The 17,639-nt window shown below is 42.2% G+C and overlaps 1 long non-coding RNA gene across 1 annotated transcript in view; it reads left to right on the plus strand.

Annotated features, from left to right (window-relative positions):
- The window catches only part of LOC121864759, a 94,319-nt gene that overhangs the window by 41,769 nt on the left and 34,911 nt on the right, over positions 1-17,639 (plus strand). The gene's annotated exons all lie outside the window — the stretch shown is intronic.

The following is a 17,639-nucleotide window of genomic DNA, read 5'->3' on the forward strand; positions in this document are numbered from 1 at the left end:
TAATGTTTTTAAGCAGTTACATCTTTACATATATTAGAATCGGCATTAATGTAAGCCATAACTGGGTATTCTTAACAGTTGTATATGGATTTATTAACGCTACACAGTATCAATATTAAACAAACATTCGTGTGAGCCAATGAGCTGCAAGGGGCGCGGGGCTTCTTAATCCATCACCGCCAGGCAAAAAAACAGAACATGAAACTACTATATTTTACGGGTAAGTAGAAGCTGAGAAAGAATTTAGTTTCTGGATGTAAAAAAAAAAGTATATTTAAGATATATTTAGTGAATATATATGAGGTTATTAGATTAATTGGGTGAAAACTGTGTCTTCATTTTGTTAGCAGCGTGTGTGTGTATATCGTTACTTCTCTCTCAAGGAGGTGCATTCCAGCTTATTTCACCTTAAGATTATGCACCCCAGCTTATTATACCTTAAGATTATGCACCCCAGCTTTTTCCACCTTAAGATTATGCACCCCAGCTTATCTCACCTTAAGATTATGCACTCTAACGCTTCCTCTCTCTTAGTTCCAGTTTAGGTTCTGAGATGTTGGGTTATATTAAGGGTCGTATCGTGTGTGTGTGTGTGTGTGTGTGTAAAAGGACTTAGCTCCTTGAGTGTAATGTCGTCGTCCTCAAGGGAATAGGTCATCGTATTCATGGAGTTAGGTCATTGTACTCAAAGTGTTAAGTCATTGTACTCAAAGGGCTAAACTTCGTACTCAAGGGGTTAAGTCATTGTACTCAAGGTGTTAAGTCATCATACTCAAGGGGTTGTCATTGTATTGTACTCATGTTAAGTCATTCACTTGTTAAGTCGTTGTACTCAAGGGGTTAAGTCATTGTACTCAAGGTGTTAAGTCATCATACTCAAGGGGTTGTCATTGTACTCAAGTTATTAAGTCATTGCTCTCAAGGTATTATGTTATTGTACTCAAGGTGTAAGTATTCATACTCAAGGTGTTATAGTCATCGTACTCAAGGTGTTAAATCATTATACTCAAGGTGTTCAGTCTCATGGGATTAAGTCATTGTACTCAAGAGTTTATATCACGAAAAGAACTATTAAAGGTTCACTCTAGATTCTCTCTTTTTTTTTATTATATTTTTTGGTTAATTATTCTGATGACGCAACACGTAACCAAACCTCTTCCTTTTTTTTCGGGTTACTAAAAAAAAATCCCTCCTCCCTTAATTATTTCCCTCCAAATTAGAAAAAAAACAACAACAACATAAATGGCCCAACTTCATCCACCGGAAAGAAAGATGGTGAGGAAAATTACACTGAGACCACCATGAACTGGTCCATTCTTTCACTCAAATTCCGGGGTTTCAAAAGGAAAGGAAAAATAAACCCCCCCCAAGAACCTTTTTGAGAATCCTAGGACTGTGAGGTGTTACTGAAGCAGCCATTGTGTGGGAACTTATGGTGGCAATCTGCACCTGATGGTAATGGTGATGGGCGCTGGTGTGAGTGGTGAGGCTGGGGTGGCGGGGGGACTGTGTACGCACCCAACACCACCAGCTACTAGGGGGAGATGGAGATATCCCTTCCTCGCTGCACCTTCCAGTATATCCCCGGCTGATGTAAGGACCCACTTAGGCTGTGGGAAGGGAAATATTTATATGATGAGTGGTGAACGATTCTTGGGATGAACTGAATGTTTCTCGGTAAAGGGAGTATTTTTCGTGGAGTGACAACGTTATTAGCGGGAGAACGATCATTTATAAGGGAGAACGGTCATTGGTAACTTGGTAAGAGAGAACGCTCACTAGTTACTTGGTGAGAGAGAACGGTCGTTGGTAACTCCCTTATTGACAGAGTTTGGTGGCTAAATGGACCCGGTCAGGTGACGTCCCCGGGCCAACCAAACACATGATTGACGAGAGAATGTGGACGGGGCTTATTCCCCATGGTGAACAGACTGTATAAAGTAAAGTGATATATGTGTGTGGATAAAAATAAACATTGTAACAAATATTTATAGAGTCAATTAGAGAGTAAATAGATAACATCGTGGGAGTAATTGGTCATAACTCAAAACTTGTTGACTGTGTGGAGGACAAGATGGGTGAGGCAAGACTCCCTGCCCTGGAGAACAATTTTAATATTGTCCTAATGAATGTTTTCTCGGCTGCTCTGAGGGGGAAAGTTTCCTCGAATAAAAGTAAACAAAACCATCACCATTATCTCTACTGCTGGTATAAGTCTGGCGGTCGCTCGCCTGGCGTATGGGAGTCATAAACATGTTGTTTCGGAGATGAGGAGAATGCCAGGCGCTAGTGATTGATCTCTCTGGCGGTGTTTTTATGATACCAGAAGAGGAAAATGTGTGTTGCGTCTGGCAGAAACTTCGTCTGGCTTACAGTACCTACCTTAAACCTGTCACTAGAGGAAGGGAAGGCCGAGCGCTAGTGATTGCTCGTGCTGGCGTTGTTTTCTTTTTATGACGCTCAGGTTTGCGACAGTATAAGTAAACTACAGCACCTGTAGGGAAGAGAGGTTGACGGGAGGTACAGTTGAAGACAGTGAGAGACGGAACGTGAAGAGAGAGAGTGAGACAATTGATAGAGCGAGAGATAAACCAATAAAGAGAGAGAGAGAGAGAGACGCGTAGACGAGACCCAGGGGAGACAAGGAGACCCAGGGGCGAGAACACCCTACCTGATATCGTTTTCCTATGGACCTTGTTAAGAGAGAGAGACGCCACCTGGAGGATACTGGACCAGGTGAGAGAAAGTGAGGGAGAAAGTAAGGGGGTAATAGAAAGTGAGGGAGAAAGTAAGGGGGTAATAGAAAGTGAGGGAGAAAGTAAGGGGGTAATAGAAAGTGAGAGAAAGGAGGAGGAGAAAGTATGGGGGTAATAGAAGGTGGGAGAAAGGGAGAGGAGAAAGTATGGGGGTAATAGAAAGGGAGAGGAGAAAGTAAGGGGGTAATAGAAAGTGAGAGAAAGAGAGAGATTAAGAGAACGGGGCAGACCGACACACACACACACACACATACGGAACATGCATTCATACATGTATGCATTCAAACATACAGTACACACATACACACAACACAAAGATACATAGACCTCTCCGTCCGTCTGTCTGTCTGTCTGTCTGCCTGCCTGCCTGCCTGCCTGTCTGTCTGTCTGTCTGTCTGTCTGTCTGTCTGCCTGCCTATCTGTCTGTCTGCCTGTCTGTCCTGCTGCACCTCTCCTTCCGTCTGTCTGTCTGTCTGTCTGTCTGTCCGTCCGTCCGTCCGTCCTGCTGCACCTCTCCGTCCGTCTGTCCGTCCGTCCTGCTGCGCCTCTCCGTCCGTCTGTCTATCCGTCCTGGCCATCTCTCTGAGCACAATTACACAAAGTATTAAGCGAGGGATAATGTCGAGACTTATAACTTTACTGGAATATTCATATCAGTATGTTAATGACCCGGGTTGAAGCTCACGCAGTCTGTTCACAGTTTATCATCACCTGTTGTTACGCCCTTTATGTCTTCTGTGTTATTTAATTGTTATGTGTTATTGTACTGATTCATGTGTTATTTTTGTTATTGATTTTGGTGTTATTTTAATGTCTCTTGTAGGGGATTTTATTTATTTTATTTGTGTGATTTCTTTGGGGTTTTATTTATTTATATATTTTATTATTTATTTATTTATTTATTTAATTTTTACTATTAATTTATTTTACATATTACTTTTTCATTTTTGTGTTTTTTATTTATTTACTTTATTTTTATATTTTTATTCATTTACGCATTTATGTATTTGTTTATTTATTATTTATTTGTGAATTTATTTGTTTATATTCCTTTTTTTTTCTTGTAAACAAAAAAAATATTGAAGGGATGGATAAAGACAACCTGAAAATCGTGTGGCGTAATTGGGCCGTGGTCGCCAACCCTCAGACGGGAGAATGGCGCCTCACTGTGACCCTTGACCTACCTTAATGGCTTCTCAGGAGGGCATCTACACCTTTATCTCGGATGACGTCATATAGATAGATAGATAAATAGATAGACAGATAGATAGTTACACATATACATACATACATATAGCTAATTTGTAAATGACCGTGCCGTTAATAACAAATCCATACTGGTATAACTCGAACACCTACCACGTCATTGGAGATTCGAACCAGATACTGCATGCATTATTGACAGCCCATTGTTATGACCCGCTCAGCCAACCTGTCTACCTGTGTAATAATCCTGCTGCTTACACCATTAGACACACCAGCATATTTCACTTGATGATTAAACACCCTGACGTTAACCTAACGTAACCTAACTTAACCTAACCTAACCTAACCTAACCTAGAGTATAACTTAAAACTAACCTAACCTGACATAACCTAACATAAAGCTAACCTAACCCAACCTAGCTCCTCACAGGTAACTTGAGGACATTTAAACCTTCAGGTGAAGTCAGCTAATGGAGGCTAATAATCATCAGGTGATATTGAAGATAATGATGATATGTTGATATTTGATGGTGTTATTTGGTGTTATGTTGTGTGACCTTATGAGGGAGTTTCTTCAAGGTCAAAGGTCAAAGTTCAATCACCAGCTTATTATTGGCGTTTTACTGTACATTCACGTAGTTTCTCTTATCTTTTCCTCGTCACTATCTTCTTCCTCCTCCTCCCTCACTATCTTCCTCCTCCTCCTCCTCCCTCACTAGCTTCCTCCTCCTCCTCCCTCACTATCTTCCTCCTCCTCCTCCCTCACTGTCTTCCTCCTCCTCCCTCACTCTTCCTCCTCCTCCCTCACTATCTCCCTCCTCCACCCTCACTATCTCCCTCCTCCTCCCTCACTATCTCCCTCCTCCTCCCTCACTATCTTCTTCCTCTTCCTTCATTAGCTTCTCCTTCCTCTGTCACTCCTTCGTTACTCCCACCTTCTTCATCTATCAACCCCGTAACTCACCTTCCCCCGTCACTACTTACGTCCTCGGCCTTTCCTCCGTCACTCTCCCGCCACTCCCCGTCACCCCCGTCACTCCCCGTCACTTGTTAGAGGTGATGGAGGACCTTAAAGACTGGCAGCTGTGAGTGGCATCAAGATTGTTAGTGTGTGTGTGTGAAGGGGGATGGTGTGTGGGTGTGCGGAGGTAGTGTGTGGGTGTGTAGAGATGATGTGTGGGTGTGTGGAGTTAGTGTGTGGGTGTGTGGAGGTGATGTGTGACTATGTGGAGGAGGTGGAGGTGGATGGTGTGTGGAGATCGTGTGTGGGTGTGTGGAAGTGATGTGTATAACTGGATAATTAAATTTAATTAGATAATTAAAAAAATCAAAGAGAATGGAGACCGAGAGTGAATAATTAGAATAATAATTAGTTGTTAATAGACCAATTTAAGAAGAATATATAATAGAGATAAAGTGTACATAGACGCTTGTGAAGAAGAATTACTTAACTGCATTGGATAATTTCTATGGTTTACATTATGTGTACTGTATTGGTAGCGTAAATTACAGTCACTCAAAAAACTATCAACACTTGAGGTGATCGATGAATTCCAGAATGAACACTGTGACTCCTGTTGTCTTGGTAGGGTTGTCATAATCCTTCGTCCGTTGTGTCATATTTTTCCAACATAATTTTGTATAGATAGTTTTTTTTTAGTGACTGTACAACATTCTTATTGATGTCCGTGATTTGTACTTGATTCGTAGCGTTAAGTACATTGTGGAAACTTATAGTAATGTACGTATTATGTAATTTGCTGTAACGTTATGGGTACACACTTTACAATATATTCTGTAGTGGTAATATTTGGGATATTTCTAGTGTTCATTATATCTTAACTGCTCATACATTGTGATTGTTAATTGCCATGGTTTTACTTATCTAACATGTTCATTTATTATGATAATGATGATGACATTGATGATGATGACGATGATGGTGGTTATGGTGATGATGGTTATGATGATGAGGATGATGATGATAGCGATAATAATGATGATGATGATAGCCATAATGATGATGATGATAGTTATAATAATGATGATGATGGCCATGATGATGATTATGATGACGATAGCGATAATAATGATGATGATAGCCATAAGATGATGATGCTATCGATAATAATGATGATGATAGCCATAATGATAATGATGGTAGCTATAATAATGATGATAATAGCCATGGTGATGATGATGATAGCGATAATAATGATGATAATAGCCATAATGATGATGATGATGATGATGATGATGATATACTGAATACGTTTATTAAGTTTTAATGACTACTATGAAAGTAATTAATAATTTCCTCTTTGCTGAAGTCAGTAATAATAATAATAATAATAATAATAATAATAATAATAATAATAATAATAATAATAATAATAACAATAATAATAATATGAATGAATCGTAATAATAAAAAAAAAATTTATATATTAATAAAAACATTACTAATAAACTACTTCTTTTTAAATGTCAGAGTTAAATACATTAATGAAAATATTTAAGAAAAAGTATTATTATTTTTTATATCAAATATTGTTAAAAATGGATTGACCAGACGAGGAAGCGGAAGGGAGTAGGGAGAGGGAAAGAGAGAGGGAGGGATGTATATAAGGAGAGAAAGGGAGGGGAAGAGAGAGAGAGGGGGAGGGAAAGGGAGAGAGAAATATAGGGGAGACGAGTGAAAGGAAGAAGAAGAGGGGGAGGGGGGGAGGAGAGGAATGAATAGATAAGGAAGGAGGGAGGAAGAAAGAAAGGAGGAAGAAGATTTAAACCATAAATTAGTGTAGTTTTTAATTTAGTATTTTGAGAGACATTATCAACACCATGTCCCTCTATAACCTACCTTCTTGAATATATTACTCTTATTGTACTGTACGTCATGTAGTGAATGTGGTGTAAAGACAACGGTGAATAAATTGAAGGCAAGGGGTGTGAAGAGTAATGGCGGTAATATCGATAATTGGTAGGGGGAATAATGTAGGAGGAAGAAGAATTAGGAGAACGTTGGTGGTAAGGAAAGAGAGAGAGAGTAAAGAAAATGGGGTGAATGAGGAGAGGGAAGAAAGTGGGAAAATGAAAGAGGAAAGAAAATAGGGAGAGTGAGGAAAGGGAAGAAAGTGGGAAGAATGAAAGAGGAAAGATGGGGTGAGTGAGGAGGGGGAAGAAAGTGGGAAGAGAAAGAGAATAATAAATGGGCACAGTGAGGCTAAGAGCAGTCCTTTATCTTTCCATCTATTATTTCTTCTTAAATACTGTCATTTTTCTATTATTTTTCCCTCCCTCCCTTCCTTTATTATCATCTCGCTTCTTCCCTCCTTCTTTCCGTCCTTTCCTTCACCTCTCTCTCTCTCATCGTATCCCTTTCATTTCTCACTTTCACTTATTTTTTTACTTTCGTTCTCCAACTCTCTCTCTCTCTCTCTCTCTCTCTCTCTCTCTCTCTCTCTCTCTCTCTCTCTCTCTCTCTCTCTCTCCCCCCCCTCTCTGCTTCCTGCCTCTTCGTCTTCATTAGCGTATTTTTTTCATTTCTTCACTAATTCCTCCACTGAGCGCCGGCCGGAAACCTTCTCCCTGTTCCATCGTTTTTATTGGACTTATTTTTATCTCCTTTCTCTTGTCTTTTCCATTCTCCCTCACCCTTTGACCTACCCACTTCCTCACCCTTGACCTCACCTCACCCTTGATCTCCCTCCTCACCCTTTGACCTATTCACTCCCTCTCCCTTTGACCTACCCACTTCCCTCCCTTGACGCACCCCTTCACCCTTTGACCTACCCACTCTCCCTCACCCTTTGACCTATTCACTCTCCCTCACCACTAAACCCTCATCCCCCTTACCATTCTCCTTCATAATTGTCCCTCATCCCTCACACCTTACCCCTCACACCTCATCCACACAATTCTCCCTCACACGTAATTAATGATTCATTCCAGTATGCTCGGAAGGCCTCTGGAACGGGTGGGAGGGGGGGGGGTTGCTGACGAAATTGGTAGGGAAATTGTTGAGGACAATCTGTGTAATTGTTTTCCTATTAACGCTAAATTATCACGCGCTGCTGCATTACTGCTAATAATTACCTATTACCGACAGCCTATTAGCTCTAGTTTTCACGAATTCCTAAAGCTATATAATTACCTATTACATTATATATAATTAGTGGTAATTATCATGCGTTCCTACAGCTGATAATTACTTATTTTAAGCAACCTGTAAACCTTAATAATTATTGTCTTGGGTTGGTTCTAAATAATTACTAATCATAAACAACCTATTTCCACGTTGAATTTAAATTGGTACTGAGACAATGAAGTAATTGTTTGGAGGTATTAAATAGTAGATAATTGAAATTGGTTAAATGGCTTGTGTATTGGGAACCAGGCGTTGAAATTGGCCAATGGTGAATAATTTCAAATTACATTATTTTTAGAAACCCCTAATTGGTAAAAGTGAAATTGTTAAATCGAAGAAAAAAACTTAATTTTCTTAACCTCAAACATTTTTATCCTGACCTAGTCTTCTGTGTGTGTGTGTGTGTGTGTGTGTGTGTGTGTGTGTGTGTGTGTGTGTGTGCGTGTGTGTGTAATTTATTTTTTCTCTTTCACTGCTTAATTGACTGTTTATCTCTGCCAGTGTTTTTGTCTGTCTCTCTGTTTATCTGCTCTCCTACGTGTTTACTCCTTAATCACCGTTAAGTCCCTCTCAGCGGTGAGTGACAAGGGAGAGAGAGAGAGAGAGAGAGTTTAATCAACTAATTCCATCTGAAAGACACTCCATTGCGTACTGTTGCTCACCTGTCCTACCACACCCACCTGTCCTACCACGCTCACCTGTCCTACCACACCACCTGTCCTACCACACTCACCTGTCCTACCACGCTCACCTGTCCACGCTGCCCCCCCACACACACTTACACTACATGTCTTCCGAAAATTCTCAACAAAATTATTCATCACACGTCAATTTTGATCTGAGAATCTGATACATCGAGACTTGATAAGATTTTGTTTTAGTCTTCCTCAACCTCAAAAATTTCTCACAGCCAATATTATTTCCACGCGTGACGTCCAATATTATGTTGTTCGCTGTATGTTTTGGGACCTTGCAGACATTTTCAGTTTGGGTTGGGACATTTTCACCACGCCTTGGGACGTTTTCACCACACCCTTTGACATTTTCACCACACCTTGCGGCATTTTTTTTTACTAAGGAGTGTTTTTAATTTGTGATTCCGAAGTACTAGATGCCAGATATTGCGGATTGTTCAGGGCATTTTGTCTACAACTGTACATATTGTCTCAACTTTTGTGTGTGTGTGTGTGTATGTGTGTCTGTGTGAGTGTGTGTGTGTCTGTGTGTGTCTGTGTGAGTGTGTGTGTGAGTGTGTGTGTGTGTGTCTATATATGTGTGTGTGTCTGTGTGTGTGTGTGTGTGTGTGTGTATTGTGACGTCAGGTCCTCGTGTCTGTCAGTCTGTCGCTCTGTGTTGCATTAGGTATACTATGGTGTCGTAGGTGAGTCTATAGCTTGAGTATTAAGTCACATTATCACGGTACACACTCTTGCCTCTCTCCTCAAACCACCAGAAAGCAAAGGGAGTTAAGGTAATCTTCCTCAAAGGGTTAATTTGTAGGATACAGGTAATTAATGAGGTCATAGGTGTACTCTTTCTCACATTTTATCTCCCTCACACCTTACCTTGCTCACGCCTTACCTTCCTCACACCTTACCTTCCTCACGCCTTACCTTCACACCTTACACACCTTACCTTCCTCACACCTTACCTTCCTCACACCTTACCTTCACTTACCTTCCCTCACACCCACCTTCCTCCGCCTTACCTTCCTCACGCCTTACCTTCCTCCTTACCTTCCTCCGCCTTACCTTCTCACCTAGAAACACACACACACTCACACACACACACACACACACACATACACACACACACACACACACACACACACACACACACACACACACACACACACACACACACACACACACACACACTTCTCTCTCACTCAGACATTCACCACCAGCCCTGACAAATGCCCTCTCATAACCATCTCACCAATATATATTATTTAACCGCAGCAAAATCAAGACATGGTCATTGGGTGGAAATTGGTGGAGGGAGTTTTGAAAAGAAGTGCCTTGGAAAATTTAATCAACCTGGAAATTGGTGGTGGAGCCGAGGAGGGGAGGGGAGAGAAGTGGTAGTGACAGGTGGGGAGGAGAGGGGGGAGTGTGACACGTGGGGGGGGGGGGGGGTGTGAGTGAGGGGTAGTGACAGGCGGGAGGGGACGTAGGTGAGGGGTAATGACAGAGGAGAGAGAGAGAGAGAGAGGTAGGGAGAGATGGTGGGAGTGTAAGACAAAGGTAGTGACAGGAGGGAGAATAGGATTGTGGGAGAAGGAGAAGAAGGGGGTGGAGGGGAAGCAAGAGTTAGGGGAGTTAATGATGGTTGTGTAGGGGAGGGAGGGGAAGGTGTAGCTGTAGTGGTGTGGTGGTGGTAGTGTAGGGGCAGAGGAGGGGGGGGAGAAGGAAGGAGGGAGGTAAGTAGGGGAGGAGGGAAAGAAGTCATAGGATGGGGTGTGGTGTTGGTAATGTTGGGAGGTGGTGGCGGTGCTGGTGCTGGTGGTGGCGGTGCTGGTGGTGGTAGTGGCTGTGCTGGTGGTGGTGGTGGTGGTGGTGGTGGCGGTGCTGGTAGTGGACTGTGCTGGTGGTGGCGGTGCTGGTAGTGGTAGTGGCTGTGCTGGTGCTGGTGGTGGCGGTGCTGGTAGTAGTGTTGGTGGTAATAGTGGTGTCAGTAAACATATTTGCTACTGAACGACTAACACTGTGTCTTAAACCTTCAACATAAGAAAAAAATATATCGTCCCTAATAACCTTAGTAACTAATTTAACCTGTTGACGACATGACCCAACCTCACTTCAACCTCACCTCAACCAAGTCGTCTGGCAGCCACCTGGAGAAAAAAAAATTACTCGAAAACCCGAAGATATGAACCTGCCACTCGACTCAAGTAGGTGTAGCTGAAATTCGCTAGACGTAAGAGCACTTGTAGAGGTGAAGTTTGAAGGATGGAGGAGGCCCAAAGGGAATATAAGTGTGGTGTTGGAGTCATGTAGGAAGGCAAGAATCGACCCCCCCCAACCCACTCCCCTCCCACCTCCACTCCTAACACACAAGTTAAATTCCTGAGGGATTGGTTCTTGGTTGAAGGAGTAGGTAGTCCGTCCTCATTACATACAGGGGAGGTAGGAAGCCTTGGGGGATATTTTCACCACACCTTGGGACACTTTTTCACCACACCTTGGGACACCATTTTTTTCACCACACCTTGGGACACATTTTCACCACACCTTGGGACACATTTTCACCACACCTTGGGACACATTTTCACCACACCTTTGGGACGTTTGCACCACTCCCCGGACATCTTCAGCTCAGACATCCTTCAACAAACGAGAAAGCCAAGGTTAATGTGAAATAGAATGTGGGCGGAAATAGAATGTCTGTCAATGACGTATTTATCTTGAGGATAACAATTGATTTTACAACTTTTTAAATTTTACTTAATTTTTCCTATTTCGAAGGAAAATGTTGGTCGCCACTCCCGCCCGTCCGTCCGTCTGTCTGTCTGTCTGTCTGCCTGTCTGTCTGTCTGTCTGTCTGTACTTATTTACGTCCGTCCGTCTGTGTTTATGAGTATGTGTCAAAGGTCAAGAAGATGTGTTTTATTACCTCTCTCTCTCTCTCTCTCTCTCTCTCTCTCTCTCTCTCTCTCTCTCTCTCTCTCTCTCTCTCTCTCTCTCTCTCTCTCTCTCTCTTCCCCATTCCTTCCTGTTCTTCCCACTTCTGTCATCCTTTTCTCTTCTCCTTCATTCTCATTTCTTCTCTCCTCCCTTTTATCTTCTTTCCTCCCCTTTCTTTCCCCCTTCCTCTCGTATCTTCCTTCCACTTGTTTTCTCTTCCCACATATGTCTTCCTCCTCCTCCTCCTCCCCATTTTCTTCCTTCTCCTTCATCTTCTTCTCTCTTCTCTCCTTTTTACTCCCACGTCTCTCCATCCTCTCTTGTGTCCTCCTCCTCCTCTCATCCCTCCCTTTTACTCTACCTTCCCTTCACACCCCTTTGCATATGCCTCCCACTTGTCTTCTCTTGTTCCCTCCTCCTCCTACCCCTCCTCCTCCTCTTCTCCCCGGTTCCTCCTCCTCTCTGTCCTGGGCAGGTGAGATCCTTGAGGTGATTGGGTGAGTGTGTGTGGTAATTAGTGTGTGTGTGTGTGTGTGTGTGTGTGTGTGTGTGACTGTCACTCATCCACTCACCATTACGATATTAGGTCACGGATTTCAGGTCTCGTATTTAAGTTCACGTATTTCAGATCACGTATTTCAGTTCACGGATTTCAGATCACGTATTTCAGGTCACGTAGTTCAGGTCACGTATTTCAGGTCACGGATTTAAGGTCATGTATTTCAGGTGACATTTCAGTTCACGGATTTCAGGTCTCGTATTTAAGGTCTCGTATTTAAGGTCACGTAGTTCAGGTCACGTATTTCAGGTCACGTATTTCAGGTCACGTATTTCAGGTCACGGATTTAAGGTCATGTATTTCAGGTCACGTATTTCAGGTCACGGATTTCAGGTCACGTATTTCAGGTTACGTATTTAAGGTCACGTATTTCAGGTCACGAATTTCAGGTCGTGTATTCTGACAGGTTCCAACATTAAAAATGTTTCCCTTTAATGAAAATTATGACGTAACTTTGGAATAACTGCTATAATCATCATCACCACCACCACCATCAACGTCACCACCACCAACACCATCACCACCAACGTCACCAACACCAACACCACTACCACCACTATCGCCATTACTTTCACCACCACCATTACCACCACCACCACCACTAGAACTACTACTACTACTACTACTACTACTACTATCACCACCACCATCACCACAACCACCACCACTACCATTACCACCGCCAGCACCATCTCTGTGTGTATTAATTCATTCCCTGAAAATCAAATAATAATTTTTCTCCTTTCATCTTGTTCCAATTACAACCATAATTCACCTCTTCAGTAAATCACCTGTTTTTCCCCGCAGATATTTGCATATTAGGAGAAAAAATTATCTCCGTGGAAAAAAGGCGCAGAGAAATCCCCCATATTTTCCCCTCACACACTCCCACCATAATACAGGAAAGGTTGGTCCTGGGTTAGGGAAATTACCGACCCCCTCACACCCAAACAAAACATCCCTAGCTAATTTCCCCAGAATTTTTACGTGAAATAATGTTGGCATAATTTTTAAAAGCTCGTCTGTGTGTGCTGCTCTCTCTCTCTCTGGACACACGCCACCTGTTGAGCGAAGTTTATAGGCAATATAGAGATGAGAGAGACGTGAATTCATTATTGATATAGGCGTTAAAGACTTAATTTCACCCCTGTGGTGCCGTTTGGGGTGGGAGGGGAGGGGGTAAAGGGGGTGGTGGGTACTCGTGTGTGTGTGTGTATGTGTGTGTGTGTTTTAATGTGTTCTGGTTATGTTTGTTTTGTTCATTTTCTTGTTATCATCTCTCTCTCTCTCTCTCTCTCTCTGTCTGCTCGAGCTCCTTAAATGACGCAGGGAAACAACAGACAAGGAGGTGCTCTTGATACTGACGCACGACACAAAATTCCTGAGATTAGTTTAACATAAATTAACATAACATTATTTAATTACTGTCACCTGTCTGTTGCCTTTTTGTATTTTTTTCTCTTCTGTAATATTTTTTTAAGGTTAGGTTAGGTTGGGTTGGGTTGGGTTGGGTTGGGTTGGGTTGGGTTGGGTTGGGTTGGGTTAGGTTAAGTTAGGTTAGGTTAGGGTAGGTTAGGTTAGGGTAGGTTAGGTTAAGTTAGGTTAGGTTAGGTTAGGTTAGAGGCTGGGTTTATTTATTGTGGCGTGAGTTTACCGCAGATTTAGACAACATTTTAGATTACTCAGGTAGACCAGAAACGAGGCAGGTGTAGGAAGTCAGGTGTAGGCGCTCAGGTGTAGGTGCTCAGGTGTTTGTATCAAGTCCAGTAAGTCATCTCCAGCGCTGGGGAAGTGGTCATCTCCTGGCTAACTCCTTGATTTTTTGTATAACTCTCGTACTGTTAACGTCAGACGCACGAAAGTTAAGAGAGTTAGACATCACTTGGTACTGTTTATGTACGTATATATAATTAGGTTTGGTCAAGAGATTAGTGAGGCTGATTATGAAGATGGTGTGTGTGTGTGTGTGTGTGTGTGTGTGTGTGTGAGAGAGAGAGAGAGAGAGAGAGAGAGAGTATGGTTAGGTTAGGTAAGAACTTTGTCCCGTACTTTGAAATAATAATAATGATTAACAGAGAAACATTGATTTTGACAAAGTTTATTTAACCAGAAATATATAATGAACAATGGCAACAATACTGACACTGCTGGACCAAGTGAGAGCCTCAGCCCTCTTAGTGGCACCTGATAAATGCTGTACATTTATCGCGAGGAAGTATTATAGTACCATCGGGATTACAAGATATTACCTGGTGTTGGTAAATACAGTGTTACAATAAAAGTAAAAAGTAAAAAAGTAATGGACTTGTTACGTGGAAAGCGTAGTTTCATAACGAAGAGGAGAACCAGGGAAAACACAAGCATCTTGAAACCCAACTTAGTCAAGATGTTTGTGTTTTCCTTGGTTCTCCTCTTCGTTTTGTAAAAAAGTAAGTATTACAAACATTTCAGTACTTAAACAATACAGTAGATAGTCTTTGCTGGGATGGGTGGCGGGTAAGTTATTCCTCACCTTCACACCATGATATTTTATGGATGTCTGGGACTGAGAGGAGCGCATGGGGGGGAGGGGGGGGGTGTCTTAGTAACTCTGGTTTGTCCGGAACTGGAAATGATAGTTCTTAATCAAGTGATAAACTAATTTATAAACAAATAGATCACAGCAGTGAGTGTTAATATCGTTAAAATTTTACATTTTCAATTAAGCAAATTGTTTGTTTGTGTGATCAGTTTTTGCTACGTACCGTTGGGTCATTGTCCGCACAACTCTCTTCTGGCCAGTGATTAATAGTTGTGTTTATTGATTTTATTATGAATGGCTCGTGTGTTTTCTCCAATACTAATAATAATAATAATAATAATAATAATAATAATAAAAGTAAAAAAAATATATAGTAACAATAATCACAATAGTAAAAATAAAGAAATACTATAACAAATTCATACGTAATAAATAATTAAAAAATACAATATTTCTCTCGTAATTGTCGTTCAGTAGTTCATTATTTGTTTTTTTTTATTCATCCCTTCATTCATTCAGATACCCGTTCATTAATCTTTATTTCATGTCACCAGTCACTGATTTACTCATTTCTTAATTCCCTCATTCACCAATTTTTTCGTGTCTTCATTCTATGATTCATTCATTTATTATTCATTGGTTCATTCTTTTCTTTATTCACTGGTTCATTCATTTCTTCATTCACCGATTCATTACTTTCTTTTATTCAATGATTCATTCATTTCTTCATTCACCAGTTCTTTCATTTCATCATTCGCCGATTCATCCGTGTCTTCATTCACTCATTCATTCATGTGAAAAGTGAAAGTTGGACCCATAGGCCTGACGGTACCTACTCGCTGTTGGGTGGACCTAAGGAGAGCTTTGTAGCCACGCACTGCACCCAGTTGATTTAGGCCATTTAGTTAAATAATTTCAAGGGGAAGTGAATCATGTCTCATAACTTTGTAGAATTTGTAAGTTAAGGAAAAATTTTCCAATGTTTTCTGAATTAACGTACATTTCCAGTCAGCTGCAGGTATGACGTCATCATCATCATCATCATCATCATCATCATCATCGTCATCATCATCATCATCATCATCATCATCATCATCATTTGAGTTGTAGTTGATGGTAGTGTTGGAGGCTGGTGTTGGGCGTGGTTGATGGTGGTGGTGGAAGGTGGTTGATGGTGGTGGTGGAGGGTGAAAGATGGTTGTGGTAGATGGTGGTTGATGTTGGTGGTGGAGAATGGTTGATGATGGTGGTGGTGGAGGGTTGTTGATGGTGGTGGTGAAGAGTGGTTGTTGTTGATGGCGGAGAGTGCTTAATATGGTGGTGGTGGAGGGTGGATGATGGTGGTGGTGGAGGGTGGTTGATGGTGGTGGTGGAGAATGATTGATGGTGGATGATGGTGGTGGTGAAGGGTGGTTGATGGTGGTGGTGGAGGGTGGATGATGGTGGTGGTGGAGGGTGGTTGGTGGTGGTGGTGGTGGAGAATGGTTGATGGTGGATGATGGGGGTGGTGGAGGGTAGTCGATGGGAGTAGTGGAGGGTGGTTGATGATGGTGGTTGACGATTATGGTTGATGGTGATGATGAATGATGGTGGAGATAGATGGCTCATGGTAGTTGAGGTGGTTCTCAATATTATTCGTCAACCATGATAGTCATCTTACAGATTCATGGTAGACACTTTGGCGATAGTTAATTGAATATAATGGTTCTATGGTTCACCGTATATAACAGAAAATGGTTGGTTCAGGGTAGAGGCTTCATCAAAATGGTCCTTCACGAGATTTAGTTCATACAAGTGATCGCGGGCCCTTCGTGCCCAGTGAAAGTTTGAACTCTCGTGCTTGGCTAGCGTACAGCGAATGAGGGTGCGCCAAGTCCGTAGACTTGCATCGTTGTCCACCTTAAATAAAATGGTTAATTAATGCCTTCCTAAAGAAACCATCGGCATGGGACCAGGTTTGTTCTACTCTACGAATTTTTTTGATTTTTCCACCAAGTTTGATGAAAAACGGTTGTGCCGTTTCGGCTGCCCAGAACAAACAGACATACAGACAGACACACAGCTAGTCCTTAAATCAGCTACGACCTATTGCAATCACCCCAATACCCAGCCTAATCTGTGAAAGTTTTGTGTTTGACTGGGCTTATGCTGATATTGCAGGAGTCGTAGACCCTCAGCAATTTGGCAACATGAAAACTTCCTCCACCACTCACTGTCTTGTCAGCTTTCTCGATTACATATACCGCCATCTCGAGAAACGAAAAACGTCTGTAGCTGTCGCCTTCATTGATTTCACTAAAGCGTTCGACCTAGTCGACCACAATATAATCATAAACAAAGCTATTGACCTCGGGCTTCGGAGAAGTCTCATACCATGGCTTACAGACTTCCTCAGTGACCGACGCCAAGCTGTACGCTTCCGAGGGGCTGTCTCCACCTTTCAGTCACTCACCTGTGGCGTCCCCCAAGGCACCAAGATGGGACCACTCTGCTTCCTTATGCTCATCAATGATGCCCTAAGAGAAGCCCCTGCTCGCTGGAAATATGTCGACGACTCCACCATTGGGATCAGCGTCAACAATTCCGCTCCCAACTATACCGCCCTTCAGGATTTATTGAACAGTCTCCAAAACTGGGCCACCAACAACCATGTCACCATCAACCATACCAAGACAATGGTTATGCACATCAACCTCTCCTCCGACATTGTCCCACCTCCTTCCATTACCCTAGGTCCGAACACACTCCAGGTTGTAGATTCCACGAAGCTCCTCGGCGTCACCATAGACAACAAACTAAATTGGAAACCACACGTCAGTGAAGT

Source organism: Homarus americanus, unplaced genomic scaffold (assembly GCF_018991925.1).
Source record: "Homarus americanus isolate GMGI-L3 unplaced genomic scaffold, GMGI_Hamer_2.0 scaffold58000, whole genome shotgun sequence".
Classification (NCBI taxonomy): Eukaryota; Metazoa; Arthropoda; class Malacostraca; order Decapoda; family Nephropidae; genus Homarus; species Homarus americanus.